This window comes from Balaenoptera borealis (genome assembly GCF_965194805.1).
Source record: "Balaenoptera borealis genome assembly, chromosome: 12".
Taxonomy (NCBI): Eukaryota; Metazoa; Chordata; class Mammalia; order Artiodactyla; family Balaenopteridae; genus Balaenoptera; species Balaenoptera borealis.
In genome coordinates, this window is record NC_138869.1 from 93,558,863 (window position 1) to 93,577,315 (window position 18,453).

Here is an 18,453-nt window from a genome sequence, read left to right on the forward strand (position 1 = left end):
GGCAGGGATCATTCGGAATTTTGTTCATGGATGCATGAACACCCAGAGCACCCAGAATGGTACCTGGCACAGCATAGGTGATCAATAAATATTAATGAATTATTTTAACTGACATTTATTGAGCACATTCTTAGACTAAGCACTTTACTATATGCTTTATATTATTTAATCTCATTGAGTCTTTACGATTGTTCCTCTTTTTTTTATTGAGGTATAGTTGATGTGTAATATATAAGTTTCAGGTGTACAACGCAGTGATTCACAATTTTTAAAGGTATACTTCATTTATAGTTATTATAAACTATTGGCTGTATTTCTGTGTTGTACAATATATCTTTGTAGCTTATTTATTTTACACATAGTAGTTTGTACCTCTTAATCCCCTATCCCTATCTATGCTCTATTATTATTCGCATTTTACAGATAAGGAAACAGAGGCTGAGGCATATTGAAAGACTAACCCAAAGTTACATATACCTAGCAAGAAGTGGAGCCAGCGTTCAAATACAGAAATGCCTGATCCCAGAGACTCTTCTGGCCTATAGGACACACACCACCTTTTGGCTCCTGGGCACCTGGCCACCTAACAGATTCTTGGTTGACAGATTAGATCTGTAGGATGGATTTGTTAGTGGAAGCCATTAGAAGGAAAGTTATCCAAGACAAACACTGTACCAATGATATGGAGAGACAGTGAGGCTGAGACAGCTGCTAACAACACTTCTGGAAGATAAAACTGGAATTTGAACTCAAGTTTTTCACTCTTCAATAGTACATAAGAAATTGAAATTGAAATTCACATCTTCCCTTCCTTCCTTTCTAAAAGGGAAATGTAGGCTGAATCCCTTTTAGTCTCCAGTTTTTAGTAAAGTCTACCTAAAATAAAATTCACTTATTTTTTTCACTGACGCTTACTGGAATTGTTTTATGTGAGCAATTCATTTGGTTTCTGTTTTACCATACAGACAGGAAAATGTGTTTTCATTCTTTATAGAGTGTCTCTAAGAATTCTTTACAGAAATGGGATTGACAACACAAAAATAGTATTGGAGGAAAAAATCTTAATTTAGATCTTTGTTTTACCAGTTCTAGCAGCAGCTCCTGATGATAAAAATATTCTCAAGTTTTCAGACAGGGATTTACTCTTCCGGTGCTTATTTAGGGCAGGATGACCTTTCACTCCCTTTTGATGGGCGCCCTCTTGCGGTGGATTGTGAGTATGCACGTCTCCATCTTGCTCCAACGTTCTTTGTGACACAGGACGAGCAGTGGTTTGTCTTGAGCATCTTCCGATACCCCTGGTGAAGAGAAGCACGCCCGGTCTTGAGTAGTCTCTGGTGTTCTTGAAACATAAGGACAAATATGTTGTTTTTATTTCTAGACTTTATTTTTCTCTGTATCTTTTTCTGCCTACTGCTGTTCCCGTCACCGGTTTTAGTTACTATTTTCTCTATTTCATGGAGGATAATTGGTGAATGAAAGTAGAAAACCCATTTTAAACAGGTTTTAAAAGGCTTTACATTTTAAACTATAAATTCATTCGTTACCCAAACAACTCTGCATTTTTCTGTTACAAGAATAATGTGAGTTAGAGGCTGAGAAATCTCAGAGTGTCTTGGGATTGTGAGTTCATCTCGTTTCAAAGCTGTCTGAAGGTCAGGGAGAAAATGGCGATATTCCGGGAGATGAAGGAAGATGATGATTGTATCAGCCTTTAGAACGTGTCTCCTGTGCATGGACACTTGATAATATGCCTCCTGGAAAATGATAGATATTATGTATAGATCACCAATCTCGATTTAAATTCTGCTATATAATGGCTGCCATTTTAATTTCACTAACTCAGGGGATGATGTCTTACGCTTATTTCAGGATCCACAGAAAAAGGTCTTGGATCTTTGGAGTCAGGAAGAACTAAATTTAAATCCAAACTCTGATACTTAGCAGGGCGACTTTGGGCAAATTACTTAATCTCCCTTGTTGCAATAAGGGCACACCAGTTCCTACTTCATAGGGACATGAAGCTCAAAGGAGGTCGTGAGTGTAAAGGGCCTTTCACTTGGAAGGAAAACACCCACTCATCACTGATTATTGTAATCTAGTTGGGATGACAAGACACATTGAAATACTGAACAGAGTATATAATACATTGAAATTATTTTGCATGTACACGAAAGTTTCCTTATTGTACTATCAATTTTTCTTTGTGTTTGGAAGCTATCTCAATAAGAATAGATAAATTTAGAATTGTTGTACCTTCCTGGTGAACTGGAGATTTTAGAAATATTATTTGGTAACCCCTAATAATGTTGTTTGCCTCAGAACCTATTTGGTTTGATATTACTGCAGGTATACCAGTTCTTTTGGCTAATATTTGCCTGCTTCAAGTCTGTAATTCCCTATCTGCAGTTCTGAAGACCAAAAAGCTCTGAAAAAAAAAGGTTGTTTTTTTTTTCATAATTTATTTGGCAGCAAAACCTCATCTGTGCTGATGTGAAGCTGTTTAGTCTTTATTTATTCTACTTAGTGTGAATATTAATGTTTCTTTCAGAAATATTACTCTGCTTGGTTCTGAAGTGCTGCATCAAACCCCACTGGGGATGTTATGCAGATGTAACATATACCTGTATTAATTTCTTAAAATAAATTAAAATTAATGTGAATTTGAAACACATTTTGTTCTAGGGTTTGGATTAAGGACTTGTGTATGTATACATATATATATATATATATATATATATATACATCTTTTATATGACAAAATATGATATATAAAATATATAAAAACTATATAACATACATAATATAAAATATATAATACACATTATATGTGTTACATATTAAAATATATAAAATATGTATAATATATTTATAAATTATAAAATATATGTACTGTATATCTATATAATTACATATATAATACATAAAATATATATTATATATGTATATTTTTCCCCATGTTCCTATGTTTTAGATATGTATCTTTAAGCAGCATTTAGCTGGATTTATTTTTAATCTAACAATCTGTCTTTTAAATGGAAGGTTTAGTCTACGTACATCTATTTCTGATGTATTTGGATTTTTTTCTGTCCTCTCGCTTTTTTGCTTTCTAATTGTCCCACGTTATCTGTACTTTGCTTCTTTCCAACATTCTATTGGATTAATTGAGCTTCCTTTCTCTTTTTCTTAAGTTTTTGCTCAATTAGCTAGGAAGTTATAACCTCTTTATTCTCTTAATGGTTCCTTTTGAAATATTTTCATGCATATTGAATTTACAAAGTCTGTAATCAATCAATATCTTTAGCCCATGCCTCAAAAATTCCAAGGCATTTCATTGTTCTAATTCTGATCACATTCTCCCAGCTTACATGCTATTGTCAGCTATTTTTGTTTTATCTTCTTTTTTTTTGTTTTTAATCATAAAAATTAGAATTTATTGTTTAATGAAAACGTTTATTTAGATTTATGCCCCTATTTACCAATTCAACCATTTATCCAATGTGTAAGTTTTGAACATCTATTCCAAACTAGGGACTCAGCCAGTAAACAAAACAAAGTCTCTGACCTTCAGGGACCTAATTTCCAGCTCACAGTAACTGTTCCATCCTACACCTCATATCTTTTTTCTGGGATCATTTTTCTTCTTCCTGTACATCTTCTGGAAGTTCCATTACTGGGAGCTTGTTGAATCTTAATGCTTTTTGCTTTTTAAGATAGTTTTTATTTTTGAGATAAAATTCACAACCATACAATTCTCTCATTTAATGTATATAGTTAAGTGGTTTTTAGTATATTTGTAGATTTGTGCAGTCATCACCACAGTCAATTTTAGGACATTTTCATAACCTCAGAAAGAAACAGTATACCTGTTAGCAGTCACCTCCTATAGTGGGTTGAATAGTGTCTCCTTAAACTTCATGTCTACCTGGAACCTTGGAATGTGACTATATTTGGAAATAAGGTTTTGCATATGTAATTAGTTAAGATGACATCATACTGAATTATCATGGGCCCTAAATTCCATGACCAGTGTTCTTACAGAAGAGGCGAGGGCACACAGAGCTACGGAGAAGAAAGCCGTGTGAAGGGGGAGACAGAGATAAGAGTGATGCAGCTACAAGCCAAGGAATGCCAAGGGTTGCTGGGAGCCATCAGCATCCAGAAAGAGGCAAGGAAGGGCTCTTCCCTAGAGCCTTCAGAGGGAGTACGGCCCAGCTAACGCTTAAGATTTCTGACTTCTAGCCTCTAGTACTGTGAGAGAATAAATTTCTGTGGTTTTAAGCTACGCAGTTTGTGGTAATTTGTTATGGCAGCCCTAGGAAACTAATACAGTTCCCATTCCCCCTTTCTCCAGCCCTTGGCCACCACTAATCTAGTTTCTGTCTGTATGGATTTGCCTATTCTGAACATTTCATAGAAATAGAATCATAAAAATGTGGTATTTTGTATCTGCCTTCTTTAACTTAGTGTTTTCAAGGGCCATCTATGTTGTAACATGTATCAATATTTCACTGTGTTTAGTGGCCAAATAATATTCCATTGTAAGGTTATACCAATTTTGTTTACCCATTCATCAGTTGATTAACATTTGGGTTGTTTTCACCTTTTGGCTATTATGAATAATGCTGCTATAAACATTTGTGTACAAGTTTTTGTGTGGACATGTGCTTTCATTTCTCTTGGGTATATAGGTAGGAGTGGAATTGCTGGGTCATATGGTAACTCTGTGTTCAATCATTTGGTGAACTGCCAGACTGTTTTCCAAAGTGGCTGCACCACTTTACATTCCCACCAGCAGTGTATAAGGGTTCCAATTTCTACACATTCTCACCGATATGTGTTACTATCTGAATTTTTGATTCTAGCCATATTAATGGTCGTGAAGCGGTATCTCATTGTGTGTGGTTTTTTAAAAATTAATTAATTTATTTATTTTTGGCTGTGTTGGGTCTTCGTTGCTGCGCACAGGCTTTCTCTAGTTGTGGTGAGTGTGCGCTACTCTTCATTGCAGTGCGTGGGCTTTTCATTGCAGTGGCTTCTCTTGTTGCAGAGCATGGTCTCTAGGTGCGTGGGCTTCAGTAGTTGTGGCGCACGGGCTTAGTTGCTCTGCAACATGTGGGGTCTTCCCGGACCAGGGCTCAAACCCGTGTCCCCTGCACTGGCAGGCGGATTCTTAACCACTGCACCACCAGGGAAGTCCCTCATTGTGGTTTTGATTTGCATTTCCCTTTTGACAAATGATGTCAAACAACTTTTCATGTGCTTATTGGCCATTTATATATCTTTCTTGGAGAAATTTCTATTCAGATCCATTGTCCAATATTTTAAATGGCTTACTTGCCTTTTTATTGCTGAGTTGTAAGTGTTCTTTATATATTCTAGATAACATGTTTCTTGTTAGATATGTGATTTGCAAATATTTTCTACCATTTGTGTGTTGTTTTTACAGTTTTTTGATAGTGTTCCTGAGTTGTATCCTTTATAATAAACCAGTAATATGGTAGGTAAACTGTGTTCCTAAGTGAGTTGCTCCAGCAAATTGTTGAACCCAAGGAGGGGGGTCATGGGAACCTCCAATTTATAGCTGGTCAGTTAGAAGAACGGGAAACCACCTGGACTTGAGATTGGCATCTGAAGTGTGAGGGGGGAGCCTTGTAAGACTAAGCCCTTGACCTATGGGGTCTTCGCTAACACCAGGTAGACAGTGCCAGAGTTGAATTATCTTGTAGGATACTCAGCTGTCCACAAAATTAGAGAACTGCTTGGTGCGGGGAAAGAACCCACACATCTGGTGTCAGAAGTGTGCTGGGGAGAATGAAGAGTAGTGTGCTGAGTAGAGAAACACAGAGAGCTTTTTCTTTCACTGAGTCTCAAAACCTAATGACGGAACCTGTGTTCGTCAAGGCAAAGTCAGTCAGCAAGTCGGTAGGCAGAAGACCCTGGAAATAAGATCTAAACAGAAGTAAAGGGGTTTCCCAGAACCGTGGGGAAGGGAAATCTAAGACAGTATATGTGCTGCCAGAAAGCATCCTTTGCAGACTGGAACCAGTGATGTAAGGGCTCCACAAGGACGTGCTCTAAGAAAAAGTAAATGAAACTGATAGGCTTCTCATCTGCCTGTTGTTTAAATTTGTACCTACCTGATTACCAATAATCAAGCCTTTTCCACATTTATTTGTCCTTTGGAATTCCTTTTTGGGTACTGACAATTTATATCCCTTGCTCATTTTAGATATAGCTGTCTTTTTCTCATTGATTTATTAGATATCTTTTTCAGTTATATTCTAACTATCTTTTCCCCTTCTGTGTCATGCCACTTTGTTCAATATACCCAAGAGATTAACCAGTCTTTTCCTTTTTGGTTTGTGCTTTTGGGTTTTGTTTATGGACTTCTTTCTAACTCTGAAATCAAAAATATATTCTCCCATTTCTCTTAACACCTATCTCGAATACTTCCTGCTGTAAAGATCTTAGATCTTAGAAATCTTTGATTTAAATTCTCCTCCCCTTCCCCAAGTTTGTACCAAGTAAGGAAAGATCATTTTATTTGGAGGAGGAAGGGGTGTCAGGATGGCTGATAAATTTAGCCTATGGGCCATTTGTCACCTGTAAAAATCCTTTTACCCTTTGAATCTCAGCCTAAAACTCTCTCCTCCATGAGGCCTTTACTAACCTCCTCAATGGAATTCAATTCAACATACATTTATTGAGCACCTTTTATATACCTGGCCCTTTCCTAGAAGCTTAGGACACAGCGTTGAATAGCATTTATATTTCATTAGAGAACGTAGATTTTAGCCAGATCGAGGCACAAATTCCCCTGTGGTTTCACTATATGCTATAAACCTCCACCACAGTAATTATTATCTTAATAGAATAATTTATGCATGGTTTTCTCCTCCATCAGCCAATTCCATTGGTTCTACCTTCAAAATATAACCAAAGTCTGATGACTTCTCAAGATCTTTAAAACAGCCTCAAAGGCGTAATCTTCTGCTGGATTATGTAATAGCCTCCAGTTCATCTGCCTGCCCCTGCCTTTGTCACACCCACCAATCTCTTCTCAACACAACCGCCAAAGTGATTCTGCTAAAGTGTAAACCAGCTCCTGGCACTCTTCTGCTCAGAACCCTTCAACGGCTCCCATCTCACACGGGGAGAAGCTGAACACCCCACCCCCATCCGTGCCCTTGTGCTCTGGCTGCTCTCCTTTCACTGCCGCACTCCTGGGACCCCAGCCACACCGACTCCCAACAGTTTCTGCAACATTCTAAGCAATCACCGGCCTCAGGGTCTTTGCATTTGTGGTTTCCCAGCCCAGGGTCCCATATCCCCACAGCTTGATCCCCTCACTTCTATTCTATTATGTCTCTGCCCAAATAGCACAGTTGCAGTAGGTCCTGCTTTGACCAAAAATGAAATTAAACATTAAAATTAAAATAAGAAAAATAAAATAAGAAACAGCACACACAGTCCTACTCTCTGTCTCTCTTAACCTAATTAATTTTTCTCCACTGCACTTAACATCTGATCTGCTGTATGTTTCTTTCTCACTGTTTACCACCACTAGGATATAAGCTCCTTGAGGCTCAGGAATGGTGTTTATTCACTGCTATTTCACTACTGCCCGGAACAGTGCCGAGTACATACTGCCCAATATATATTTATTGAATAAATAAATGCATGCACGTAGGAATGAATGAATGGCAGGTCTAGGTGTGGGTGGGACAGCATAAAATACTGGTTATATTAGAAAAAGAATAGGTACAGAGGGGCGAAGAGGTCATAAAGAAAGGAAGAGGGCAGATAAATTTCTCCCATTTTGCGATTTTACTTAGAGCCTTTGGGATAGCTGACCCCCTTAGCACTGGCCTCTGCTATTGCCTTGGATATTAGTTTCCTTCCTGAATGTCCTGAAGGTGGCTCTCGATAAAGACTTCTTGATTGACAGCTTAATTAAGTTATTATAAGAGGTTTTCCCCTGCATCACCCAGAAAATGGAATCATCTTTCAGATTGCTTTGGTGGGCAGGCTTGCCCTCAGATCTACCAGGAGAGGGATGGACCAGGAGCTTCCTGTGCTCATGTTGAGAATGCTGAAAGTTGACCTCCAGGACACATGGCCTATGTTAGGAGAAGACTTCTCCTAACAAATAACCCAATGGAAAAATGGGCAGGAGACTTAAACAGACATTTCTCCAAAGAAGACATACAGATGGGCAATAGGCACATGAAAAGATGTTCAGCATTGCTAATTATTAGAGAAATGCAAATCAAATCTACAGTGAGGTACCCCTTCACACTGGTCAGAATGACCATCATTTAAAAGTCTACAAATAACAAATGCTGGAGAGGGTGTGGAGAACAGGGAACCCCCTACACTGTTGGTGGGAATGTAAGTTGGTGCAACCGCTATGCAATCCTACTCGTTGGCATATATTCAGAGAAAATTCTAATTCAGAAAAATACATGTGCCCCAATGTTCACTGCAGCACTATTCACAATAGCCAAGACATAGAAACAACCTAAATGTTCATTGACAGATGAATGGATAAAGAAGATGTGGTACGTATATACAATGGAATACTACTCAGCCATAAAAATGAGTAAAATAATGCCATTTGCAACATCATGGATGGATGTAGAGATTATCACTAAGTGAAGTAAGCCAGACAAAGACAAATATCATATAATATCACTTGTATGTGGAATCTAAAATATGACAAAATGAACTTACCTACAAAACAGAAACAGACTCACAGACATAGAGAACAGACTTGTGGTTGCCAGGAGGGAGGGGGTGTATGGGGAGGGAAAGACTGGGAGTTTGGGATTAGCAGATGCACACTATTATATATAGAATGGATAAACAACAAGGTCCTACTATATAGCACAGGGAATTGTAGTCAATATCCTGTGATAAACCATAACGGAAAAGAATATGAAAAAGAATATATATATATAACTGAATCACTTTGTTGTACACCTGAAATTAACACAACATTGTAAATCAGCTATACTTTAATAAAATAAAATTTTTAAAAAGACTTCTATTGGTTTATCATGTACAAAGCCATCCAAGAAACTCAGAACCAAATGAGATGGCTGGAATCCAAGATTTAGCTCTTAATTCAAAACTATGGGAAGAAATAATACAGGTGAATTAAATCTCAACTTTTCTTGGTTATCATCTTCGACTCATTTATACTTTCAAGTACATCAATTTTTATGTGTGTGTTTAGAGACAGTGTGGTCTACTCAAATATAAACTGAGGGAGAGAAGAGCTGCTTATCTATTAATCAGCTGTACTGTAGGCAAAATATTTAGTCATACTGTGGCTCATATGGTAGGGATGAAATAGTTAAATAACAGAACTCCAAAGAGGAAGGAGGTGGCCAGTCTTTAACCCCAGCTGTTACAACTAGAGACTATCATCAGAGTGGGACAGACTTCTAGAAAAAAATTTTCCAGCCTACACTTTACCTGTAAGTTACTCATTTTCTGCTTAAAGACAAGGATTAAAGCTTTTCATCATCGGAAAGAAAAAGTACCCAAATTTTGGGGCATTTCCGCATTTTTTGTAGAATTGTGCAATAACAATTAAAATGGGGATATCTAGAGAAATGGAAATATGAGTATTAAACATATGTTCCCGAAAGCTAAACTTTGAAAATTGTAGGTATAAATGACCAAAATCTCCTCTGCAATCCACGGATCAGATCGCAGAGCGTGTGGTGTGGACAGATGTGAATCTGCACAGGAGGTGGACCGCCACGGCATGTGGTCCACGTGGGATTCAGAAGCACCTCAGCAGCTGATTATAAACCAGGATGGGATGATGGAGATGCAAAACAAGAGAAGAGTCTTCAGCCAGGACACTTTGAACAGCAGGTGACAGAAAACCAATCCAAATTAGGTTAAACAAAACAAGTGGTTTATCTGAAGAGCATGGAAGTAGCTCAAAGGACCATCACAGGACCTAGAGTCATTCTGGGGTCCCACGGACTGGAACCAGGAACCCAAACATTGTTAGCTCTCTCTCTCTGTCTGTCTGTCTCTCTCTCATCTGTTCCACTTAAGCTTCCTTCTCTGTTAATAGAGATGGACATTCTCTGCCCAGTAGGAAGAGTGGCCTTCAGCAACTGTCAAAGTCACATCCTGAAAGATTTGCAAGCAGAGATGTCTGTTTATCTCTGAATTTCAGTTGGAAAGATCCTAGGGAAGGACTCAGACTGTTCAGATGGGATTCTTATGCCCACCACTTGGATTATTGGACTATACTGTGGCCAGGGCGTGGGTTCTCTGTTGACCTAGCCTGGGTCATGTTCCTTCTTTGGGCCAGAGTGCGTAGCTTCTATACCGGGTGATGGCTTAGCACAGACATGACCATGAGACACTTGTTTGTGTGGGACAGCCCCTACAAGGCGCCCCCGGCAGTTACCACCCTGGTCATTCCTAGCACCCTTCCGGGGAGGATGGCTGGACAGTTACTATGAGAACATCACCCTGGGGGTACGTGTGTGCATGTGTGTAGTCAGACCGACTAGGTTCCAATGGCTACTCCCTCCACCACTTACTTGCCAAGTGATCTTTCTATGTATCAATTTCCTTGTGTATAAAATGAAAATAATAATCGTACCAACTCCATGGGGTCGTTAATAGGGTTAATTGACTTAATATGTAAAGCTCCTTGAACAATCTGGAATACGAAAGCTTAGCTGTCACTATGACTAAGAATGAAACCATAAAGACAGCCCACTAAATAAGGACACTTCTCATGATCTCGTCCATGCCCGTTACAGACTGTGAGGCCCGTGGAGCTCCTTTCCATTTATCATCATTTGCTCACCAGCAGCTGCACAGGCTGTGCCTGCCACATGCTCAGTGGGGCCCTGAGTCCGTCCAGTGTCCTTCTGGGCCTCCATCCCAGGGTGAGTGTCCTTCTCATTTTATGATCCCGGACAGTTTATTTCTCAACTAAATAAACTTTTATTATAGGGTCCCTATGAGGCCTCAGAGATAAAGCATCACTGCAAGCTGACAGTGAGCAGAGCTCTATCGCCCTTGCTTAGCTTGCTTCCCCCGGTCAGGCCCGTATTTCTGAGCAGCCTCCCCGACTCTGCTCACTCTGCTGCCTCCTGTCTTTGGCGGCTTCGTGTCAATCAATTCGCCATCAGACACTCTTTTACCCATCACAGTCTTCTCATTCCTAATAGTGTGTTTCTAAGGCCTGGATTTACTTTCCCTCAGCTTTTTTTTTTTTTTTTTTTAAATACATCTTTCTCTTCACTTTATTACTCAAGCCTCTATGTCCTTATCTTGATCCAACTCAAGTCAGCAAATATTATTTACCAATAACTGTGCTTGTATTACTCAATTTACTTCCTTTTTCTTTTCTCTGCCTTTAATTCTCTCTTTTTCAGTTTCCTTCATGGAGGGAATCCCAACTTTTAATACACAACTTGTTAATACTTGAAGTAAAATTCTCTTAGTTGTTGAAAATATCTTGGAAAATAAATCTTCATATATTAGAACTTTGTGTGAGAGCAAATTCCAGTCGGGAAGAGGTTACATACACCTGTTTCTTCTATCTATATGTCTGTAGTTGGTAAATTGTATATAGTTTATTCCATATAATGGGTTCATTAGTCTCAGTTAATCTTTTTGTTGAATTTATAAAGTCCTGAGTTTTGAAGTCATTCTTCATATGCTTTTTTAAAATTTATTTTTTATTTAAAAAAAAATCTCCATTGGTGTATAGTTGATTTACAATGTTGTGTTACTTTCTGCTGTACAGCAAAGTGAATAAGTTATACATACACATAAATCCCCTCTTTTTCAGATTCTTTTCCCAGATAGGTCATTACAGAGTAACGAGAAGAGTTCCCTGTGCTATACAGTAGGTCCTTATTAGTTATCTATTTTATATACAGTAGTGTTGATCCCAATCTCCCATTTATCCCTCCCCCACTTCCTCCCTGGAAACCATGATTGTTTTCTACATCTGTAACTCTATTTCTATTTTGTAAATAAGTTCATTTGTACCATTTTTCAGATTCCACATATAAGTGATATCATACAATATTTGTCCTTCTCTGTCTGACTTACTTCACTCAGTATGACAATCTCTAGGTCCATCCATGTTGCTGCAAATGACATTATTTCATTCTTTTTAATGGATGAGTAATATTCCATTCTATATATGTACCACATCTTTTTCCACTATACTTTTAAGAGAGGTACCTGAATCAGATAGATCTATCGACATTTATGGTCTCTAATTGGTTGCTGAAGGTGGTTAAATCCGTCAAGAACTTTAGACTAATGCCCAAAGAGGGTTTACTCTCATGTGGGCATGGCTTCTTATACTTTCATGCCTCTTAAAATGAAAATAATAATACCTCATGTATGGAAGATAAAGGGTTAATTGAATGCCAGTAAGCCTCTTTGAATATGTTACTATGTAACTAGAGAAAAACATGTTTTAAATAATTTATCATATAATCATAATCCATGGGAAGGCAAGGATCCATAAATAGATACTATGTTTTAAGACATTTACCTAATTTCATTGTCTCTCATTCTTTTCAGAGAAAGTATTAGAAGTCTGAGTCAACTTCTAGAAAATGGTACCTATTTGTTAAATAGTCATATTCTTGGAAGACATTCTAGGTCTTCTGCAGAAGCAGAACAGAGAGGACTGAGGAAAAAGGGGAAGGGTCCACAACCTGAATCTTCTATTTAAAAATCACATTTACATTCATTCATTAATTCACCAATCATTTATCGAGCATATATGTGTCAAATCCCATGCTTTGAGCTGAGGACTCAAAGATGAATAACATAAAGCAATGCCCTTGAAAAGTTGCCTGTCTACTAGGGGGAGGGGGCAGGCCTGTAAATGAATAATTATAGCACAGGAAGGTAAGTACTAACAGACAAATGCACCCAGTGTTGTGAGAAGAGGAAGGAGTGAATGACTAACTGCTCGGTGGGGGGTCAGCAACATCTTTATTCATTTAAGGGATTAATGGTTCATTGAGAAGGTAGGGACCTAGAGAAGGGCACTTTCGGAAGATGAAACACATGCACAGACTACTGAGGTCTGAAAGAGTGTGGAATGTTCAGAGGGTGGAGGGGAGCTCAGTGAGACACCTGGGTAGGATTGTGTATGAGGAAAACCTGGGAGTGAAGCTGGAAAGGTAAATAACAGATTGCAGAAGACCCTGTGTTTCATGCTAAGGATTTCACACTTTCTCTTGGAAAGAATGATTTAATGATATTAAATGGAGAAATGATTTGCTCAGAATCCAGTAAGAAACTGTAGAAATACTTAGTGAATAGGACACTGAAACTCCAGAGATAATTGAGTAATTGCCCTTCAGAGTAGCTTTTTGGGAATGTTCATTTAAAAAAGGAATTTTTGTTCAGATAAGTTTGAGAAAAACTGCACATTCAGTTCCCTCTCAGAGAAACATTATTTACCAGAATTTATTAGTGGCTCTGTGGAGACCAGCATAAAAGATATTTGTTTAACTTTACTTAAGTCGGTATTTTTATATGGCCATAATATAGATTTGACAGATGAAATTCTGGACATCCAGGTTAAAGTTGAATTTTTAGATAAACAACGAATTAAGGGATAGTGCATGGAACATAGTATGTGAAATTACTAATAGAATTCTGAGGAACACTTGGACAGCACTTTAAACTTCAAAGATATTTTCTGCTGTGTTGCCAATGAGACAAGAAAAGGATGCCACTCACCAGAACTCCATGCATCCTTAAGAGATCTGTTTGATGGAATTTAAAGCTCTTTGTAATAATTGTGGTAGGTACTGATTCTTGTTATCTTTTTTGTGTGTGTAATAAGAGCTTTAAAGTCTCCTCTTTTAGTACCTTTCAAATATACAATACAGTATTATTAACTACAGTCACCATGCACCATGTTACACATTACATCCTCATGACATTTATTTTATAACTGAAAGTCTGTACCTTTCGACCACCTTCACCCACTTCTGCTCCCCTCCCCAATTTGTTCTCTGTATCTATGAGTTTGGTTTCTTGATTCCACACATAAGCGGGATCATATGGTATTTACTTTTCTCTGTCTGACTTATTTCACTTAGCATAATGCCCTCAAGGTCCATCCTTGTTGTTGCAGATGGCAAGATTTCCTTCTTTTTGTGGCTGAATAATGCTCCATTGTGTATATATGCCATGTTTTCTTCATCCATTCATCCATCAGTGGACACTTAAATTGCTTCCATGTCTTGGCTGTTGTAAATACAGTTGACCCTTGAACAACATGGGTTTGGACTGCACAGATCCACTTGTACTGGATTTTTTTCAACAGATATGTACTATAGTACTGCATGATCAGCAGATGGTTGAATCTGCCATTGCAGAACCTTGGATGTGGAGGGTTGGCTATAAAGTTATAATGTAAATTTTTGACTGAGTAGGGGCCGGTGCCCCTAACGCTCAGGTAGCTCAAGGGTCAACTGTAATGCTGCAATGAACATGGGGGTACACAATCTTTTCAAGTTAATGTTTTTGTTTTCTTTGGCTAAATACCCATAAATGGGATTGCTGGATCATATGGTAGTTCTATTTTTAATTTTGTGAGGAACCTCCAAACTGCTTTCCCAGGTGGCTGCACCAATTTAATTCCCACCAACAGTGCACAAAATTTCCCTTTTCTCCACATCCTTAGCAACACTTGTTATTTCTTTTTGATTATAGCCTTCTAACAGGTGTAAGGTGATATCTCAGTGTGGTTTTGATTTGCATTTCTCTGATGACTGGTGATTTTGAGCATCTTTTCATGCATCTGTTGGTCATTTACATGTCTGCTTTGGAAAAATGTCTATTCACATAAGAACAACCCATTTTGTTGAAAGTTTTTATCATAAACACATGTTGAATTTTGTCAAATGGTTTTTCTGCATCTGTTGAGATGATCATATGATTTTTATCCTTCATTTTGTTAATGTGTTATATCACCTTGATTGATTTGTAGATGTCAAACCATCCTTGCATCCCTGGGATAAATCCCACTTGATCATGGTGTATAATCCTTTTTAATGTATTATTAATTTTGGCTTACCAAGATTTTGTTGAGAATTTTTGCATCTATGGTCATTAGGGATATTGGCCTGTAATTTTCTTTTCTTGTGGTGTGCTTGTCTGGTTTTGATAACAGAGTAATACTGGCCTTGTAAAATGAGTTCAATTTCTTGAGAAAGATTGGTATTAATTTTTCTTTAAATATTAGGTAGAATTCTCCAGTGAAGCTATCTGCTTCTGGACTTGTTTTGGGGGGAAGGTTTTTGATTACTGGTTCAATCTCCTTACTAGTAATTGTCTGTTCAGGTTTTCTGTTTCCTCATGATTCAGTCTTGGTAGGTTGTATATTTCTAGGAGTTTATCCATTTCTTCTAGGCTGTCCAATTTGTTGGCATGTAGTTATTCGTGGTAGTCTCTTATCATCCTTTGTACTTTTGTGGTATCAGTTGTAATGTCTCCTCTTTCATTTCTGATTTTATTTATTTGAAATCTCTCTTTCTCTTGGTGAGTCTAGCTTCTTGCCAATTTTGTTTATATTTTCAAAACAAAAAACAAAAAAATTGCTTATCTTTAAAGTATCTTTTGTATTTTACATTTTTTTCATTTTGTAGTAACTGTATGCTACTATAAATAAAAGCTGTCCTTCCTGTAATTGATTAAAAAAGTATTCTCCTTCCAGTGATGGGGTTTAACTAATAAATTAATATAATTATCCAACACATATCTGTTGAGAGGCTACCATGTACTAGACACGGAGGATACAGAAATGTACAAGGAAGGTGTGTTCTCTGCCCTTTGCAGCATTTACAGTACAGTGAACAGCCTAAGCCAATCTGTGGTCCTCTAACCTGAGCTTAGCATAGTAGCTTCTACATGGTCTGGCTCCAGATCATGCAACATTCTGCAACCTGCCTTTTTCTCTAGCCATGTTTGTAGTTCCCAGGACATACCAAGATTTTGTACCTCCATGCCTTTGCATGTAGTAAGGCCTCTCCCCAGAATGCCTTTACCCTCTTCCTCCCTCCTCATCTTCTCCATGTCATACTTGGCCTTTAATATGCAGTTTAGGGACATCCCTAGTGGTCCAGTGGTTAAAACTCTGAGCTCCCAATGCAGGGGGCACGGGTTCGATCCCTGGTCAGGGAGATAAGATCCTGCATGCCGCATGGCATGGCCTAAAAAAAAAAAAAAAAGATTCAGTTTAAACATGAATCTTGGAAGCATTTCCTGATACCACCTCCCCCAGTCTGATTGGATGCCCTTTTTTTTTGTACTCCAAATATTCTTCCCTACCCAAATATAACTCTACCATAACATTCACCGAATAAACTTGGTGCAATTGCTGGTTTACCTGAGTCTTTCCTCCACATTAAACTATTAGCTACCTGAGATCAAGGACTGTGTCTTCCTACAGTCTTACCACCTAGCACCACCCCAGTTAGATATTCATGTTTGTTGAATGATACATTGAGGGTCAATACCTGTCTGTCTTATATCAATAGACTCTCCTCCATTCTCTCCTGCTATCATCACGATACTGAATTATTCTGAATTATCAGTAAGAAAATATCATTACTTTCCATCTTGTGAACTATAGCACACTAAGTTGAAAGACAAAAAAGAAAAACTGTTAAGTACCCTCTGAAGAAGAATTTTAAATAGTGCTACTTTTTGATTACTAAGAACTGTCACCAAAGCCATGCCCGAGGTAGTTAGGAGGGGACAGCTTGACCCACAAAGGTTCTTTGTCAAAGAGGCTGATTTATATGCAATCACTATGATTCTGTAAATGACAACTGTGGTCCCAAACCAGGGAACAATCTTTACATCTCCTCAGAGTGGTAATATGGTTGGGCTTGTCTTGATGGGTATGGTCACATCCCACACTCAGATAAGAATTGTTCTGAGTAGTGTCACTTACAAATGCCAAATGCCAGAAGAGAAGTCAGAATTATCTCCTGTTAGAGGATAATGAAATTATAATTTAGTTAATTATGACTTTATTGGACTAAGAGTTAAGAATGAACATGTAAGCATACCTTTTCTATGTCTTGTTCTTCTATTCCATTTCTGTATATTCATTTCTCCTGATCCCATTTTCACCACCCAACCAAGACAGGTGGGTAGCCATGGTGAGGCCATGGTTTGAAGGCTGAAGCCCTTTCAATGACGAGAATGGTTTCCACAGCGGGGAGATTATGCTGTGTCTCTTGCAGATCCAAACGGAAACATGCTTTCCCCTCGTCTCCTAGTCACACCCCTAATTTTGAGTAGCTGTTTTGAAACCTCAACACAAAAATTCAACCCAGCCATCTAAAATAACCTGCATACACCCTGGGAGGCTGGGCCTGCAGACCGAGGGGGTTTCTCTTTGATCATAATTTGTGGTTGTTGGACTGGGAAGGTAGGTGACGGCTGGGGAAGAAGTTCTGAAGGCACACACTATAGTGTTGATAGATGCCTGTACAGTTTTTGCCCTAAGTTTTTGAGGTTCGGTTCAGTTTAAGGAAGATTTGTAGGGCGTGGTAGGACCAGGTGCTAGAGATATAACAGTTTGCAAGGTAGATACAATCCCTGCCCTCATAGCACTTGTGGATAAGTAAATACAAGGAGATATAGACAAGTGTTATGGTAAGGGACTTATAAGATGGTAAAAGACCATCCTGGAGGAGAGGATATTACACAGCCTGCTAATCAAAGAAAATGAATGGAACTGTCTGACCTTTCTGTATAAAAGGGTAGGTAGCTGGCTTGACTCATACCTCTCCAGTGAAAGAGCAATGTCAAGGATCTGCGTTGGGCAACAGGAAGTCTATAGCCCCGATGTCCCTTCTTTTCTCAGCTTCTCCAGGAACTAGTATGGGTCAATAGAGCCAGTGGTGGCGGAGTCAGTGATGGCTGGCAGGGGTCAGAGTGAGGAATGTCATTGGCAGGGGAATGTCTGTGATGCTAGCTGTGACAGCCATGACTGTGTTCCAGCAGTCAGGAAGTAAATGCCAGTTTGCGTTCTACTGACAAGGCAAGGCAATTAGCATCCAAGAGACGCTGCCGAGAGACTGAAAGCAACATGGCACCCGAGGGCAAGGAAGAGCAGCCTGAACAATACCTAGGGTTTGTAAAAGGATTTACCTGGGGTACATGTGCTCCTTTGGAAGGGGAGAAATGAGGGACAATCTGTCCCCTTTTCCTGAAGGCTTTGGATTGGGCTATGGGCATTTGTTACTGGAAAGGGAATTAGCCTTATAGCGTTAGGTTTCATCTGGGTGGTGAGTGAACTTATATCCCCTTCAGGACATTCTTTTACCACTATACATTGTGTGACCAAACCAATAAGATGATGGAATTTAATATCTATTTCAAATAATTAATTAAATACACAAA